Raw genomic sequence first — 16,322 nt, 5'->3', positions numbered from 1 at the left:
GGTCATGGTTGACTGACGGTTGTTTTCCTTTGTTGGTCATGTTGATAGTGACCTCAGGGAATTCACCTTATCGGATTACAGGTTTCCTCTTATTGAAACGTCTCATTTTGGGTCTTGACGCTTCATTGGACAATCTATGAAATACGGAAACTCTTGTTGAATTATTCTTAGAGCATCCGCATTCTGTCAGCACTGCTTTAATGAGTCTCTCGCAAGCGAAATGAGACTCATTTTCTCGGACAGTCCTCTTTCTCGAGTTGTTTTTCTGATAGTATAGCTCATCGTTATTAGGACTTGAGCAACCTATCTTTTGGTTTTGAACTTTGTTGACATGCACAGGACGACTGGTCGTCGCCTCTGAGCGATCCAAAGTTAAAATTTTGAATCCACCCCCTTGCGGGAATGGAGTTTTCAAGGTCCTAAACGAGAGTGAACTGATATTCTCTCGTTTTGGACTTGTGCAGTTCTGACAGGTGGGTGTTTACGACCCCCTGCATATGAAACCACCAAGGGTTTGTTTACAGGACTTGGATTTTCTTCAACTGGGGCTTTGCCTCGATCGTTAGCCGAAGGACCGAGGCGATCCGCCATGGTGATCTTGAACTTGGACAAATCTGGGCTAACCCAGGGTTTTACCGGTGACGCAGTAGATGGACCCGGAACGGATTTTTGTGGCGCCTTCGTAATCCAAACCTTGCGGTTCTTCGGTGGCTTTTCAGACACCGTCTCCTTCTTGGTTCCTTGTGCTTGTTGACGGAGAGCATGAGCACGGGCGGCCTTCGCTTTACGCCTTTGTATCCGTTCCTTGAGGGTTGAACGGGCCCTTTTGACGAGAGTCCACTCCTCCGTCGTAAGTTTTGCAGAAATACAATTATTTTGCCGTTGAGACAATTGAACTGCTTTCTGTTTCCTCGACTCCAGGTCCGCATAGTAATGGACCCCGTCGGTTTGTTGCATGGCCTTAGCCAATTGTCGAGCACGGCGCTGACGCTGTCTCTGACGAGCCCTCTTTGTCAGCACCGGTGAGCTATTCATCATCGACTCCTTAAGGGGTGTGGAGTCGTTTGAAGCAGGGATGTCGCAGGCGGATTCCTTAGCAGCAATCGGGTGGGAACCTTCACCTGCGGCCTTCATAGGCATTGCAGACTTAAACATTTTCTTGGAGGACGAAATCTTCCTATATTTGCGAGACGAGGAAGATTTCGCGGATGAGGACGACAAGTACTCCTCAAACTTCGCCTGATCGAACTCATATTCGATCTCTTCATTAACGATGATCTTGATCGGTTGCGACACCGCGGCCTCGGCAGCGAGGCCGCTGGCTCCCACTGTGGTCGCCAGCTTGTTTGGCCGGGAGCGCTTTAGCTCGTGGACCACCGAATCACAAATCGTGAAGAGGGGTTTACTGATTCTTCCTTCGTTATCGAAGTTAGAAATTGAAACGATATCTTATCGAAGTAAGATAGTCGTTCTTCTTGAAATCAAGTCAAAGCCTGAATGTCAAGGGATTGCTCCAAGAACTTAGATCTCTGCTCTCTCTGCTCTGGAATGCTCTAACAAATGCTCGATCCTCCTCAGAAACGACCCTAGGGGGGTATTTATAGCCTCAGGGGTCTGTAACTGCAAAAACTCAACAACTGCAGAAATTAGTACGGCGAGACAGTGTTTACTGTCTCGCTGGGGGAGACAGTGTTTGCTGTCTCGGGCCCCGAGACAGTAAACCTTTGGCAGTTAATGGACACGTGTAAGGCAGTTAAAAAGTTGGTTTTGACCATTTCAACACTGTCTTGCTGGCGAGACAGCAGACACTGTCTCGCTGGCGAGACAGCAAAGCCTGTCTCGCCGGCGAGACAGCAAACACCGTCTCGCTGGCGAGACAGTTCATATTTGTCGATTTTGGGTAGTTTTCCCTATGTTTGGATATCTATTAGCATTTTTTGATGCCTACAGATATCTTGTCTCGCTGGCGAGACAGCAAAGCCTGTCTCGCTGGCGAGACAGCAAACACTGTCTCGCTGGCGAGACAGCAAAGCCTGTCTCGCTGGCGAGACAGTTCATACCTGCTTTGATTTTCTTAAAGCAGTATGAGGTCCTTTTGAGTGATTTTCTCTATGTCTGGGATATCTATTAGCATTTTTTGACGCCTACAGTATGTGGCGTCGGCGTTCTTCAAACCGAAAGACATAACAGTGTAACAGAAGATGCCAAGTGGTGTTCTGAATGCCGTATGCTTTTCATCATCTGGGTGCATCTTGATCTGATTATACCCAGAAAATCCATCCATAAATGATATTCTCTCAAACCCACATATGTTGTCAATAATGACATCTGTAATTGGCAGAGGAAAGTCATCTTTAGGGCAGGCTGTATTCAGATCTCTAAAATCAATACAGATTCTGATCTTCCCGTTCTTTTTAAGGACTGGAACAATATTAGCCAACCAATCAGGATGTTGTTCTTCTCTAATGAAGCCTGAATCAATCAATTTCTTGACTTCAGCTTCTATTGCCTCCATAATCTGCGGACAAAACCGTCTTTGTTGTTGTTTAATGGGCTTAACATCCGGTTTAATGTTAAGGCTGTGTATTGCTACATCTGGGTCAAGTCCCGGCATATCTTCGTAATTCCAAGCGAAAACATCGATATACTCTCTAATAAGGGCGATTAGTTCTTCTTTCTCATCTGGTGGAAGATCATCACTAATAAATATGGGTTTTGGGTTAATTTCGTCACCCATATTAATCTGGACTACTCTATCTTCAGTAGGAGGTTCTCTTTGTTCAAACTGATCGCCGTATTGAACATTCATGTAGTGTACCCAGGGGTCTTCCCAAGTGGGTAATTGATCATCTTCTTCTGTAGTAGAAGGATCAACTACGGTCATGTTCGACATTAATCTTTTGAATGTTTCCCCGATACTAGTGTCAGAATCCCAAGTTGAAGTATCGGATGAAAACTCACTTTTATTTGTTAGCTGATTAATGATTTGCCCGCAATATTCATCATCAGATGACGAGACGTAACCCAAACCCCTTTTATAGCTGTAATAATTATCCGGTTTTTCTTTTGGTACATAGCCAGGACGGGGTGGAACCCTGATACCTTGACCAAAATGAAGACCTTCACTGAGTGAGAAGTCATAGCCTTGCCTCCTCATGTAGCCATTTGCTTGTGAACTATACCGAGAGAAATGTCGCCCGGGTTCTTCATCATCCGAATTAGTGTTCAAGAAAAGATCTGGAGTAGGGGATGGTTCCCCTTTTCCAAAGACTATTTCTTTTTCACCCCCTGTCTTTGTGGGTAGGATCATAGTTATTCCGAATGGATTTTGGATGTGTTTCATCGTCGTACAAGACGAACGAAGTGGTTTGTGTAGACTAGGGTCGTCATACAATTCCTGCATTATATTATTGAGACAATGCGAGTACTCTAAATTATTATTTATTACTTCATCGGCAAGTTACCAGTTACAACTTTCATCCGACGATTCATCACCGTTAAGATCGATTATAAGAGGTTCAATGTCATTTAGTACAAGATCTTTACTATAATCGAGCCCAGCTTCGGTATCAGCTTCTTCTTCGCTGTCCGTACTATGGGCCGATGGTTCAGTATCGGATTCAGCACCATAAAGAAGGGAGTCAGTAAAATAGTTTTCTAACCCTTTAAACGGTTGTTTATCCGCGACCACCGTCTTAACCTCGTTGTTAGTGTCAACATATTTCAGACACTGATGGAGGGTGGAGGGAACTATAAGATTACTGTGGATCCATGGGCGACCCAACAACAAGTTATAAGAAGTCTCTACATCGATCACATAACAAGTGACCTCTGACTTCAAGTCTCCGAGTTGACACTTCACCCGGATTTTTCCCAACGGCCTTGACCCACTAGTATTGAATCCGTAAATAACGGTTCCTGTAGAGGCTAGCTTGTTGGTGGGAATTCCGAGGTGGTACATCAAACAAAGTGGCATGATACTAACAGCGGAACCCGGATCAACTTGAATCCGGTTGACAACGCTCGAGCGAATATATTCTGTGAAATATAAAGGCCTGTCATGTTTCGAATTCCTGACTTGCATATCTTCTTTGGTGAAAGCAATACAAGGGAATTTTGTGGCTGCCAAGTTGCAGTGCTGAATCGATGACTCTGGCTCTTCGGGAATTGGTTTAATCTGAGTGAGAAATACCTCGGAATCGGCCAAGGCTTCTTGTAAAGCTTCTCTAGTATCTTTCGAAAGACGCAGTAACTCGTACAGCGTGATCCTTGCTGGGATATTAGCTAACTGAGCCATAACGTCGAAACGATATGGTGCATTTGAGCTTTCCGGTTTATCTCGTCCAATTGGTCGATTGAAACGAGACTGCCTTAGAACTTGAACTTCCTTATGTTGGGTTTCTTTTTCCTTTTGCTTAGCTGGTTGCTGAGGTTTTCTAGAAGCTACAGGAGGAGTTGCAACTACCCCCAGCTCAGCAAGGGTTTTAGAAGGTGCGGCTTTTACCACCCCCTGTTCAGCTAGTTGTTCAGATGCGCTTGGGTAATTGAAACGGTATTCATTTTCGCTTCTTGTTGCGAAAGATTCTTGCTCCTCTTCAGAAAGTGGTAGGGTTGGGATTTCTTCATCATTCTTCTCAGGAATTGCTGAAGCTCCGAAACAAGACTTCCCCTTTCCTTTGCCTTTCAGCTTAGACGTGGATGTCGTCCATTGTTCATCTCCCAATAGATCAGGATGAACCCAGAGGATTTTGCCATTTGGAGTTGTATGTGGCACAAGTCCTTTTTAGCGCTGTCTGTAAGGATCATCGTTGATGGTTTACATTTTAACTTTTGATACTGGTTCGGCTTGGAACCAGGATAAAGGAACCGAACCAAAGCTAATAGATACTGCATTCGCACCTACTTTCTTCTCTTTTAGTTTCGGTGTCACGATACCAACATCGATCAAGGTTTGTATTTTGTCTTTTAAGACATAACACGCCTTGGTAGGATGATGAACCCTTCTATGGTATGCATAATATTTCGGGTCATTAGTCTTCTTTGCTTCTTCTTGATTCGTGACCGGTGGAAGTTTGATCTTATTGTTATCCAATAGATACTTGAAGATGACCGGAACTTCATCGTCTTTGAAAGAATATTCTTTCGGGAATCTGGGTTCCGAAGCTTTAGGCTGCCTCGGGGGCTGCTGATTTTGCAGTGGTGCCAACTGGAAGGATGACTGTTACGGTTGTTGTTGTTGCGACTGTTGTGATGTTTGATAAGCATCAACAACAGCTGTGGATCCTCTCCCTCTGCCTCGAGGGTTAAAATTTTATTTTTGAGGGTTAGCTGGTGGCTGATCCCTCTCCAACATCTTTCTCTTGAGAAAATGTTCAGCTTGTTCGTCTCTCACCTTCAACTCTTTCCATGTTTTAGAGGGCACAACCCCCATGACTTCTAATACATCTAAAGACAAGTTATTATGACATGTCTGAAGAATGAACTCTTCTCTGAGTGGATCTCGGCAATTTACTTCTTTGTTCCGGAATCGCTTGACGAAAACGTCAATAGACTCCCTACCTTTCTGCTTCTCGTCTAGTAAAGTGCTGATGGAGACTTCCGTATCGTCATCGAAGAAATTGGTTAGGAACAATCCTTCCATATCATCCCAGCTGGTTATACTCATCGGCTTAAGACGACGATACCAATCGAAAGTGGGGCCACGAAGAGGCCCGACGAATGACCATACCATCAAAGCTTCATTCCCTGAGATCGCACCAAGGTGAGATTTGAAATAGATTAAATGTTGTGTAGGTGAGCCCCTGCCATCAAAAGGAGTAAAGTTAATCAAACTAAATTTTGGGGGATAAGGAATCAGATCCCACTCCCTTGGGTAAGGATATGGAATGCCCGTTTTCTTCACTTCCTGGGCTGTCATCAGAGCATTGAATTTGCTTTCAAGATCTTGCATCTTCTTGTCCTCTTCCTCGCTTTTCTTTAAATAGATTTGATGAGGTTGAGTGGATGACTTAGTCGGGCCACTTCCCGAATTGTCTTTATCAGAAAGAGGATCAGCGAAGATGGTTTCATCCTCATCCTGGTCATTAGTGACCTCAGTTATACGTACATGTATGGCATTATGCTGGCTAGATTCAGCCTTTTGACTCGACTCTGGTTGGTGTTGTTGAGCCTGCAAATCCTGTATCTGCTGTATTGTCAACTCCATTTCGGTTTTGATTTCAGCTCTAATTTCTTCGCGTTGTTTAGCTAACGCCTCCTGCAGTATCTGAGCTAACTGATCAGGTGTAATTGCAAATGATTCTCTGACTCGTCCAACACTGGATGCTGTATCATCCGAGGCGACCACAGAACAGGTATCTGAAAGTTCCTCTTCCGAAGATAGACCTTCATGCATTTTCTTGTAGTCCCGACGTCGGTTGTGTTAGACCCTAGAGGGGGGTGATTAGGGTCTTATGCTAATCTAATCCGATTAAATGCCAATTAAAATTAATTAATACGTTATCCTAGCAAGTATGAAATACAACAAGAATATAAGCTAGGATAAGCAATATGAACAATGAGATATATCCTATATGATAGAGATATATGCAAGGATATATAAACAACACAAGGGTAAATAAACAATCTACACAAGTGATAGGGTAATATGATGAGCAATACACAAAGGCGATATAAGATATGAAAACAAGAATAAGAACGCCAATGCAATCACAAACACACGATATGATCACGGAGTTCGGACCTTCCGTCCTACGTCTCCGCTCCCCACTCCCGGGGAGAAATCCACTATCACAACCGGGTTTTCTACGTTCACCCGAACAACGTTTACACCTCACAGTATCGGTTTTCAACGCTCACCGATCAACGTCACTCCTCACAATCGGTTTTCTAGTTCACCGAAAACTTCACAACACACTCGGTTTCTAGCTCACCGAAAACCTAACAATCTCACAATGTAACAAATATAAATTGTTCTCTAATATGGATGAGAACACAATAAAAGCCCACACTCAATGTTACAACTCTCACAACCCTAATATATTATGAATGCAAATACAATAAGCTCAAGTGGGTGTGTGTAAACAATGAGTGAAATCAAAATCAAAACTAAACTCAATTAAAATCTAGCATATAGAAATTATAAACAAAATAATAAATAGCTAGAAATGAGTTTAGAGATTCTTCTCTGAATAACAAGATGGAGAGATGGAGATTGAAGCCCAAACAAGAAGATGATCTCCTCCACTTGTGAAAACTTCTTCATAAACCAAAACAAACACTAACACACTTAAACCCTTGTTTAAAACTCCTTAAACTTGTTTAAAACATTTCTTGAGTACCCTTAGAAGTATGAGGGCATGTGGTATATATAGGCTCATGAAACAAGCCCAAAAACCCAAGAAAACCAAGCAAAAAGACAAAAAAAATGGATATATCAAAATCTGGGAATTATAGCCATTAGCTACAGTAACCAACGTCCAGAGACATTTCCGGTCGACCGGATTACTGTAGCAGTGCGTAGCTGTTTTGTAAAATCAATTTAAAATAGTAAATGAACTCCAAAAATTATGAAATTTTGTGGGAATGTTCTAGACATGTAGAATAACATGTCAGAGAAAGAATTTCTGAAAAATATTTTCCCCGTTGAGAGAAATAAATGTTTGAACACAAAAATACAGTTTCTGAAAATCTGCTGTGATACACGATTTTGTAAAATCAAGTAGGCACAGTAAATCAACTCCAAAAATAGTAAAAACTGGAGAAAAGTTTCTAAACATGTAGATAAACATGCCAAAGAAAGAATTTCTTGAATATCATTTTTCATTTATGAAAACTCATCTATTTTGTAAAACATGCACGAACATGCATGAATGAAAATTATGATTTTGTAAATTCCATTAAACATAACAAATCAATTCAAAACTTGATAAAACTTTGAGAAATATTTGTAAACATGAAAACAAACATGTTAGAAAAAGAATTTCTCAATTTGCATTTATAATTTGTGAAAAACACTGTATTCTGCAAAAGCACTAAAAGACGTATATATGAAAAACATGTGATTGTTATTTTTGACTCAAAACAAGTTTTAAAAACTTATGGAATATTTATATGGACATAATAAAAGTTGTTTATGATGTAAATATAGTCCAAAACTTATTTTGCATAAAAACACTTATAGTTACGAAAATCACAAATATATATGTGTGTGTATGTTTGAGCTTATAGAATTAACACACATGATATAAACCTATACTAAATATACCCAAGCAATGATCTTGATCTTCATTGTAGCTCAACTTGGTACACGTTACGGATGAAGCTGAACTTGATCTTTAACTTTGAATTGTATGTTGCTTCACTCCATAATTCCGCCAACCTCCATTTGATATCGTCGTTATGGCGCAATCCATCCATCCTCCAACTGGTTGTTTGTCTATAATAAATAGAAATATACCAACACTAGACAAACAACATTAGTGGTAAATTGTTTGTTAAACATCATCAAAACAAAGAGGCCAACAGGTTGGCCTTTCGTTGTAGCCGTGACATCCTTTGAGAAAGACCCTGCTCAACTCTCCCTCCTGGAGAGAAATCAGGATCCGGGTTTATTACATTCTACTTTCATCTGCTGGTCATATTAATAGTGACCTTCGGAAGTTCATTTTCTTGCACAGCGGATTTCTTTTTCTTGAAACGTCTCATCTTGGGTTTTGACGTTTCAGTGGAAAGTCTCTGAAACACGGAAACTCTTGGTGGTTCAGCTTTGGAACAACCGCATTCTGTCAATACAGCTTTAATGAGCCTTTCGCACGCGCAATGAGACTCTGTTCTTTGAGCAACCCTCTTTCGCGACTTGTTAGTTTGATAGTACATCTAATCATTATCATGATTCGAGCAACCTATCTTTTGTTTTTGAACCTTGTTGACATGCACAGGATGACTGGTCGTCACCTCTGGGTGATCCAAGGTTGTGTATTTAAATTCATCCTTCCGTGGGTATAAATTATTTACAGGCCCTAGAGGAGAATGAATTGATATCTTCCCTTCTTGCGCTTGTTTTGTTCTGACAGGAGGATATTTACGACCCCCAGCATAAGAAACTATCAAGGGTTTATTCGTCAGATCTGAGTGTCCCTTGATTGGAGTTTTGCTTCGCTCACCAGGTAAAGGACCGAGACGATCCGCCATTGTGATTTTGAATTTTGATAAGTCAGGACTAACCCAGGGCTTCACTGGTGATGGAATAGGCACAATTGTAGTAGACGGGCCAGGATCGGACGTCGATGGAATCGAAGAGATGGTCTTGTGAACCTCTTCTTGGCCGCGGCAGGGTGTGGTGACGCGGTTGGATGACGTGCCACGGCAGCGGAGACTGCCGCGATTAGAATAAGTGTCGTGGCGAGACTGCCGCGATTGGAATAAGTGTCGCGGCGGTTGTGACTGCCGCGGTCAAAAGTCTTGCCGTGGCAGTATGGACTGTCGCGGTTGAATAAGGAATTTCCCTGATTCAACTCCCAAGTATTTTTTATTTTGGGCATCCAAACCTTACAGTTCTTTGGTGATTTTTCAGACACCATTTCTTTCTTCCCTTCTTGCTTTTGTTGACGAAGGGCACGATTATGAGCGGCGTTTATACAACGTTTTTGTATGCGTTCTTTGAGGGTTGAACGTGCTCTTTTGATGAGGGTCCATTCCTCCGTCGTAAGTTGTGCAGAGATGTGAGTGTTATGCCGTTGGGGCAACTGGTTCATTTTATGCTTCCTCGACTCTAAGTCTTTATAGTAATGGACTCCGTCGGTTTGTTGTAAGGCCTTGGCCAATTGACGAGCACGGCGTTGACGTTGTCTCTGACGAGCCCTCTTCGTCAGTGCCGGCGAATTTTGGTTCAAAGACCCTTGAACTGGTGAAGGGTCATTTGGAGCAGATATGTTGCAAGTAGAGCAACAACTAGGTAAGAGTCTTTACATGTGGCTTTCAACGAAGTTGAAGACTGGGTAACCTTTCTGGAAGACGAAATCTTCCTGTACTTACGAGGTGAGGAAGATTTTGAGGATGAGGACGATAGATACTCCTCGAACTTCGCTTGATCGAACTTCGCTTGATCACAATCTTGATCGGCTGCGACACTACGGCCTCGGCAGCGAGACCGTTAGCTTCCACTGTGGTCGCCAGTTTGTTTTTGTCGAAAGTCATTTTTATTGTCGATTCCATTAAAACTTAAATCGTTTACAGTGAATTATAATGAAAAATAAACAAATTACAACTTTCTTGAAAAATAACACAGAAATCGTTTATCGACTCCTGTTTTGTGGGACTTTGCCTGTGCCGGGAGTACTTTGGCTCGTGGACCACCAAATCACAGATTGTGAAGGGATTTAGGGATTCTTTCTTCATTTGTCAAAGTAAGAATCTAAAGTGAATATCTTATCGATGTAAGATGTTCACTCTTCCAAAGATCAAGTCAGAGCTTGGATCTCTAGGAATCACTAGAACCAGTTCTGAGGAATGAAAACTCTCTCCAATTCAACAAAAAGCTTAAGCTTCTTTGCTCCAATCTGCTCTCTGTCCTTTGCTTCGTGTCTAGGGAGGTATTTATAGGGATAGAGGTGCACAACAGTGGAAATGGAGGCAAAATAACTGATCGAGTATAGACTCTTTGGGCACGTCAGTCTATGCTGCCGTGGCTATTGGCGCGTCAGTGTGGACTGGCGCGGCTAAAGAGACAGTTCCAGCCACGTTCCATCACGCTTGAAACCGTCCTCCCACGACTTTTAACCAATTTTTTCGTGGTTTAACTGCTTGTACACGTCAGCACATATTCTCTTTCTGATATGCCGCCACGTGGAACTCCAAGAGATGTTAAAAACAGTCAACAATTTACATAAAAGGCTACTGTACTATTTGCGCGTCACCCCTTGCTGCCGCGCCTTTGGCGCGTCACCATAGGTTGCCACGCCTATACGTGTCGCCTGTCAGTGTATTTTGTCACATGCATGCACATTGTTCTCTTCTCAGTCTTGAGTTGTATTTGGATATCTATGAGCATTTTTTGACGCATACACCAACAAATCTTAAATCACCTCATTTCGACTTCGAACAGAGAAATTACAGTAGAAACAACAATGTAAACTAACATGGTGTAAATTAGAACTAACATAAAAGAAGTTAGAACTAACATGACATAAGTTAGAACTAACATGGCATAAGTTAGAACTAACATGGCACAAACTGGTCATTTACTATCTGATACCGTTCGAATCTAGAAAATCTCAAAACACCAAAGTTGTAGGTCTCTTCAATGGATTTCCAACAAGTCTTAAATCACCTTATTCCGAGTTCGGACGGAGAAATTAGAGCAAAAATAACAATATAAACTAACATGGCACAAACTGTATGTAAGATCTGAAAAAATCTAAAAGACCAAAGTTGTAGGTCTCTTTAACAGCTTTCCAACAAATCTTAAATCACCTCATTCCGACTTCGGACGGAGAAATTACAACGGAAACAACAATATAAACTAACATGGTGTAGATTAGAACTAACATAACATAAGTTAGAACTAACATGACATAAGTTAGAACTAATATGTCATAAACTGATCATTTATTATCTAATGCTGTTTGAATCTAGAAAAGCTCAAAAGATCAAAGTTGTAGGTCTCTTCAACGGCTTTCTAACAAGTCTTAAATCACCACATTTCGAGTTCGGACGGAGAAATTACAGTAAAAACAAAAATGTAAACTAACATGGCACAAACTGTATGTAAGATCTGAAAAAATCTAAAAGACCAAAGTTGTAGGTCTCTTCAACAGCTTTCCAACAAATCTTAAATCACCGCATTCTGACTTCGAACGGAGAAATTACAGTGAAAACAATAATGTAAACTAACATGGTGTAAGTTAGAACTAACATAACAGAAGTTAGAACTAACATGACATAAGTTAGAACTAACATGGCACAAACTGGTCATTTACTATATGATTCCATTCAAATCTGAAAAAGCTCAAAAGACCAAAGTTATAGGTCTCTTCAACGGCTTTCCAACAAGTCTTAAATCACCTCATTCCGAGTTAGAACTAACATGACACGAACTTCTGTTATGAGGTGATTTAAGACTTGTTTTCGCTGTAATTTCTCCGTCCGAACTCGGAATGAGGTGATTTAAGACTTGTTGGAAATCCATTGAAGAGACCTACAACTTTGGTCTTTTGAGTTTTTCCATATTCGAACGACATCAGATAGTAAATGACCAGTTTGTATCATGTTAGTTCTAACTTATGCCATGTTAGTTCTAACTTATGTCATGTTAGTTCTAATTTCTGTTATGTTAGTTCTAATCTATACCATGTTAGTTTACATTATTATTTTCACTGTAATTTCTCCATCCGAAATCGGAATGATGTAATTTAAGATTTGTTGGAAAGCTGATGAAGAGACCTACAACTTTGGTCTTTTAGACTTTTCCAGATTCGAAAAACATCAAATAGTAAAATATATATAAACTTTTAACTGTCTTTCTTCGTACATGTATATTCACATACAGTTTGTGCCATGTTAGTTCTAACTTATGCTATCGTCACCTCAGATTTGCTTCTTCATGAACAAGTAATCAACGCTTCTTAGAAACAAGTTCCTCATTCAAGTTCTGACTGAATATGGTCACGATCAGTCTCTCGTTGGATTTGTAGATCCATTTTAATAGTTATTGATTAAACTCTAAACTTCATATCCGTTTTTGAGGTTTACTTTAGAGCTTAGCGCGCCGTGTTGTTTGGTCATTCATCATCCTTGTCCTCTCTTATATATCCTCTATCTGTATGAATCTGTGTTATGACTTAGTTTATGACCAAAAATAAAGGGCTTATAACTAGTTAAGACCCTTGCATCTTTTTTAGTTTTCTAAAACTAACACGCGGTGAGTTCGCGGAGAATTAGAACTAACACAAGAGCCCAAGAGCCGTAAATTAGAACTAGAACTAACACGCGGTGAGTTAGAACTAATATGCGGTGGGTTAGAATTAACATGCGGTGAGTTAGAACTAACACAAGAGCCTAAGAGCCATGAATTAGAAGTAGAACTAACACACAGTGAGTTAGAACTAACACGCGGTTGGTTAGAACTAACACAAGAGCCCAAGAGCCATGAATTAGAACTACAACTAACACACAGTGAGTTAGAATTAACACGCGGTTGGTTAGAACTAATACGCGGTGTGTTAGAACTAACACGCGGTGTGTTAGAACTAACACAAGAGCCCAAGAGTCATGAATTAGAACTAGAACTAACACGCGCTGGATTAGAGCTAACACGCGGTGAGTTAGAACTAACACAAGAGCTTGAATCAAAATGCTTTGTAACTTTAACAATACAAAAATCCGAGTAATTATGAATCAAAATTGTCTACGCAATTGCTCAGAGTTGAATAAAGCTTGAACTACAACATAATTACTCAGATTTTTGTATTGTTATTAAAGTTACAAAGCATTTCTGACAGAAGCAGCTCACAGTGAAGAACATATATTTAATTTCTTGTACATTTAGAAAATTAAATTATTGCACCTGTCAAAATGGGTGAAACAATGCAGGTTTTGTGTTTTGTAACCACTACAATTAGCTGAATACAACACAAAGGAAAAGAATAATCATATTCATTCCTCCTAACTTATCTTTATTAACAATTACACGCAACGGCGGGAAAAGACGAGCAGTCGAATCGGGCAGGGACTGCCGACAACGTTGACAGCGAACCCGAAGGGCGAGGCGGAGGGCGGCAGCGGCGAACTCCGACGTAGTCAAGGGAGAGGCGGGGAGCGGCGGCGAGCAACGGCGACGAGGTCGGACGGAGGAGATGAGGGGAGGCGGCGGTGAACTCGAGGGCCTAACTCGCGGGGTAGGGCGCAGATCTGGAGCCCGACGTCATGGTGAAGGGCGTAGTTGAGGACGGGAGCGAGGCTTGAGAGCTTGAGAGTGAGAGGAGAGAGAGATGAGAGGAGATGAGAGCTGGAGAGCAGATGAGAGGGGATAAGGATATATTGGGGATTTTAGCTTAGGTGGCATGCAATAATTACTAAAAATGGGCTGCAGCACAAGATGTCACATTTTAAGGGGCTAAATCACATGAGGAAAAGTTGAAGGGGCTGCAGCACATGAAGTTCCCACTTTTGGGGCCCCGACACAATTTTCCCTATATATTAAGTGAATAAAGAAACTTTTAATCCGCAAAATCAGTCGTAATCAGCAGTCTGCTATTGTGACTAGGGCTGAGCATATTCGGTTCGGTTCGGTTTTATGCCCAATCCGCATCCAATCCGAAATTTTCGGATTCTCAAAACTCTCATCCAGATCCAGATTTTTTCCACTTCATCCGAATATTCGGCCCAACCGAAATTCGGTTCGGTTCGGTTCAGTTTCGGTTTTGAATTTGCAAAGAGTTCTATCCAAAGACTTCTGTTGTGAGTTTGCAAGCTGGGCATTGTCCTCATGATGAGGTTCCTGAGCTCGCCAACAAAGCTTTATTAGACTGGTTATCATCTTTAGAATAAAGTTTTGAGTTGATATAATTACGCAGAGAACTGATGTTTTAAAGATGTTGTTCATATAATACAGCATGCTTATCTCTTGTAAGTATTATGTACATAACACATTTTGTGATTGATTTGAATCTTATGTAACTCTCAAGATCTTTTCTGCGAAATTTTTTAACTAAAGTTTAAGTTTATTTAATTACACGGGGGTGATGTTTTGTATGATATTGTTTATATAATGTAGCATATGCATCTTTTGTAAGTGCATCATGTGTATAACAAATTTTCTGGATTGATTTGAATCTTTACTTAGTTCTCAAGGATATTTTTCTGTGATATTGCTGTACTCATTGCTTGAAACTGCTCATTGCGCCGTTTGAATCTATTGGATGATAACAGGAAAAGTTTTGAGGTATAAGTTTAGTCTCTAAACCGCCCAACAGAATTCGGGTCGATTTTTTTTGGGCAGTTCAGGGGTTCAAACCGGATCCAAACCGATTTAATTCGGTTCGGGCGGTTTAGAGACTTCTTCTCATCCATTTAATTCGGTTCGGTTAACCGGTCCGTTTTTTCGGGCGGTTTTTTCGGTTGAACCGGTTTTTTTCGGTTTTTACCCACCCCTAATTGTGACTACTGCCGTACTTGGTCATGGCCAAGATGACCTTGTGCTGGTTGACCAAAATGGAACATCCATCCTCTAAACTATTTTTATTAATTTCACTCGATATATAGACCATTTGGCAATTTCTTATACCAAGTCAATCAAATCGACGTGGACCTTGTGCCCTAAAACATCACTAATTCTATTTTTTAGATGCACTTGCTTCCGTTTGATCAAGTACGGCAGCTCAATTTGGATATATGATCATGATAAGTTAATTACTAGCAATAATGATTAATTATTGAATCACAGTAAAACAAGCCCTCATGAAACAAATGTCTTTTCCACGGCTCTTGATCCTAGATAAACCTCTTTCTTCATTATCGTCTACATCGAGCCGCTAAGGGTTTTTGCAGAAAACTTCATGCTTTCCCTCAGCGACCTCGACATTGAATTACTGTCAATTGGCAATTGCTCATTGCAAGTTACTATCCTTCCGATTTACTATCCACCTGCTGTTGTCCATCCATACGTCGGTACTATTCATATCCGCCAATTATTGTTCACCCACGGATCACTATTCACCATCCATTCTGATCAGAGCCGCCTCCGCTCTCATCTGCCCTTATCAACCTGTGCCTCGTTGACCTCATTGATCTTTGCATGAGCCCAAAGTCAACTCCATTTCTTTAATTATTTGTTTGTCAGATCCTTAAGAAAAGGAACATTTGTTGTTGGATCCTTTAAAAAATATCATTTGCTTATTAGATCTTTAAAGAATGATCATTCGTTATTGAATACTTTAAAGAAAGATCATTTATTGTTGGATCCTGAAAAGAATTATTTATTACTGGGTCCTTCAAGAATCATTCGATTAGTGAAGCCCTACAGGAGATTCAGCTGATTTGAAGACATCAAAGTGAAAGATAAGAAAATCAAGACTACTTTGAGTTTTTTGAAGAATCGTCATAGATTAGAGTTTGTGCATTTTATTTATAACAAGCTGGACATGTATAATATGCATGCTCCAGCTTAAGAGGGAGTGTTAAGGAATATATTATAAGATATTGTTGAGATATTAGGAGATATGATTGAATATGATTCTATCTCATATATATTTTATAATATCCTCCTAATTTTTATTTAAGAGAGGTTAGGATTACATGAATGAAATTTTAGCATTTTTCTGTTT

This window comes from Asparagus officinalis, chromosome 3 (assembly GCF_001876935.1).
Source record: "Asparagus officinalis chromosome 3, Aspof.V1, whole genome shotgun sequence".
Classification (NCBI taxonomy): domain Eukaryota; kingdom Viridiplantae; phylum Streptophyta; class Magnoliopsida; order Asparagales; family Asparagaceae; genus Asparagus; species Asparagus officinalis.
The sequence above is the reverse complement of the archived record's forward strand: the minus strand, read 5'-3'. Positions refer to the sequence as shown.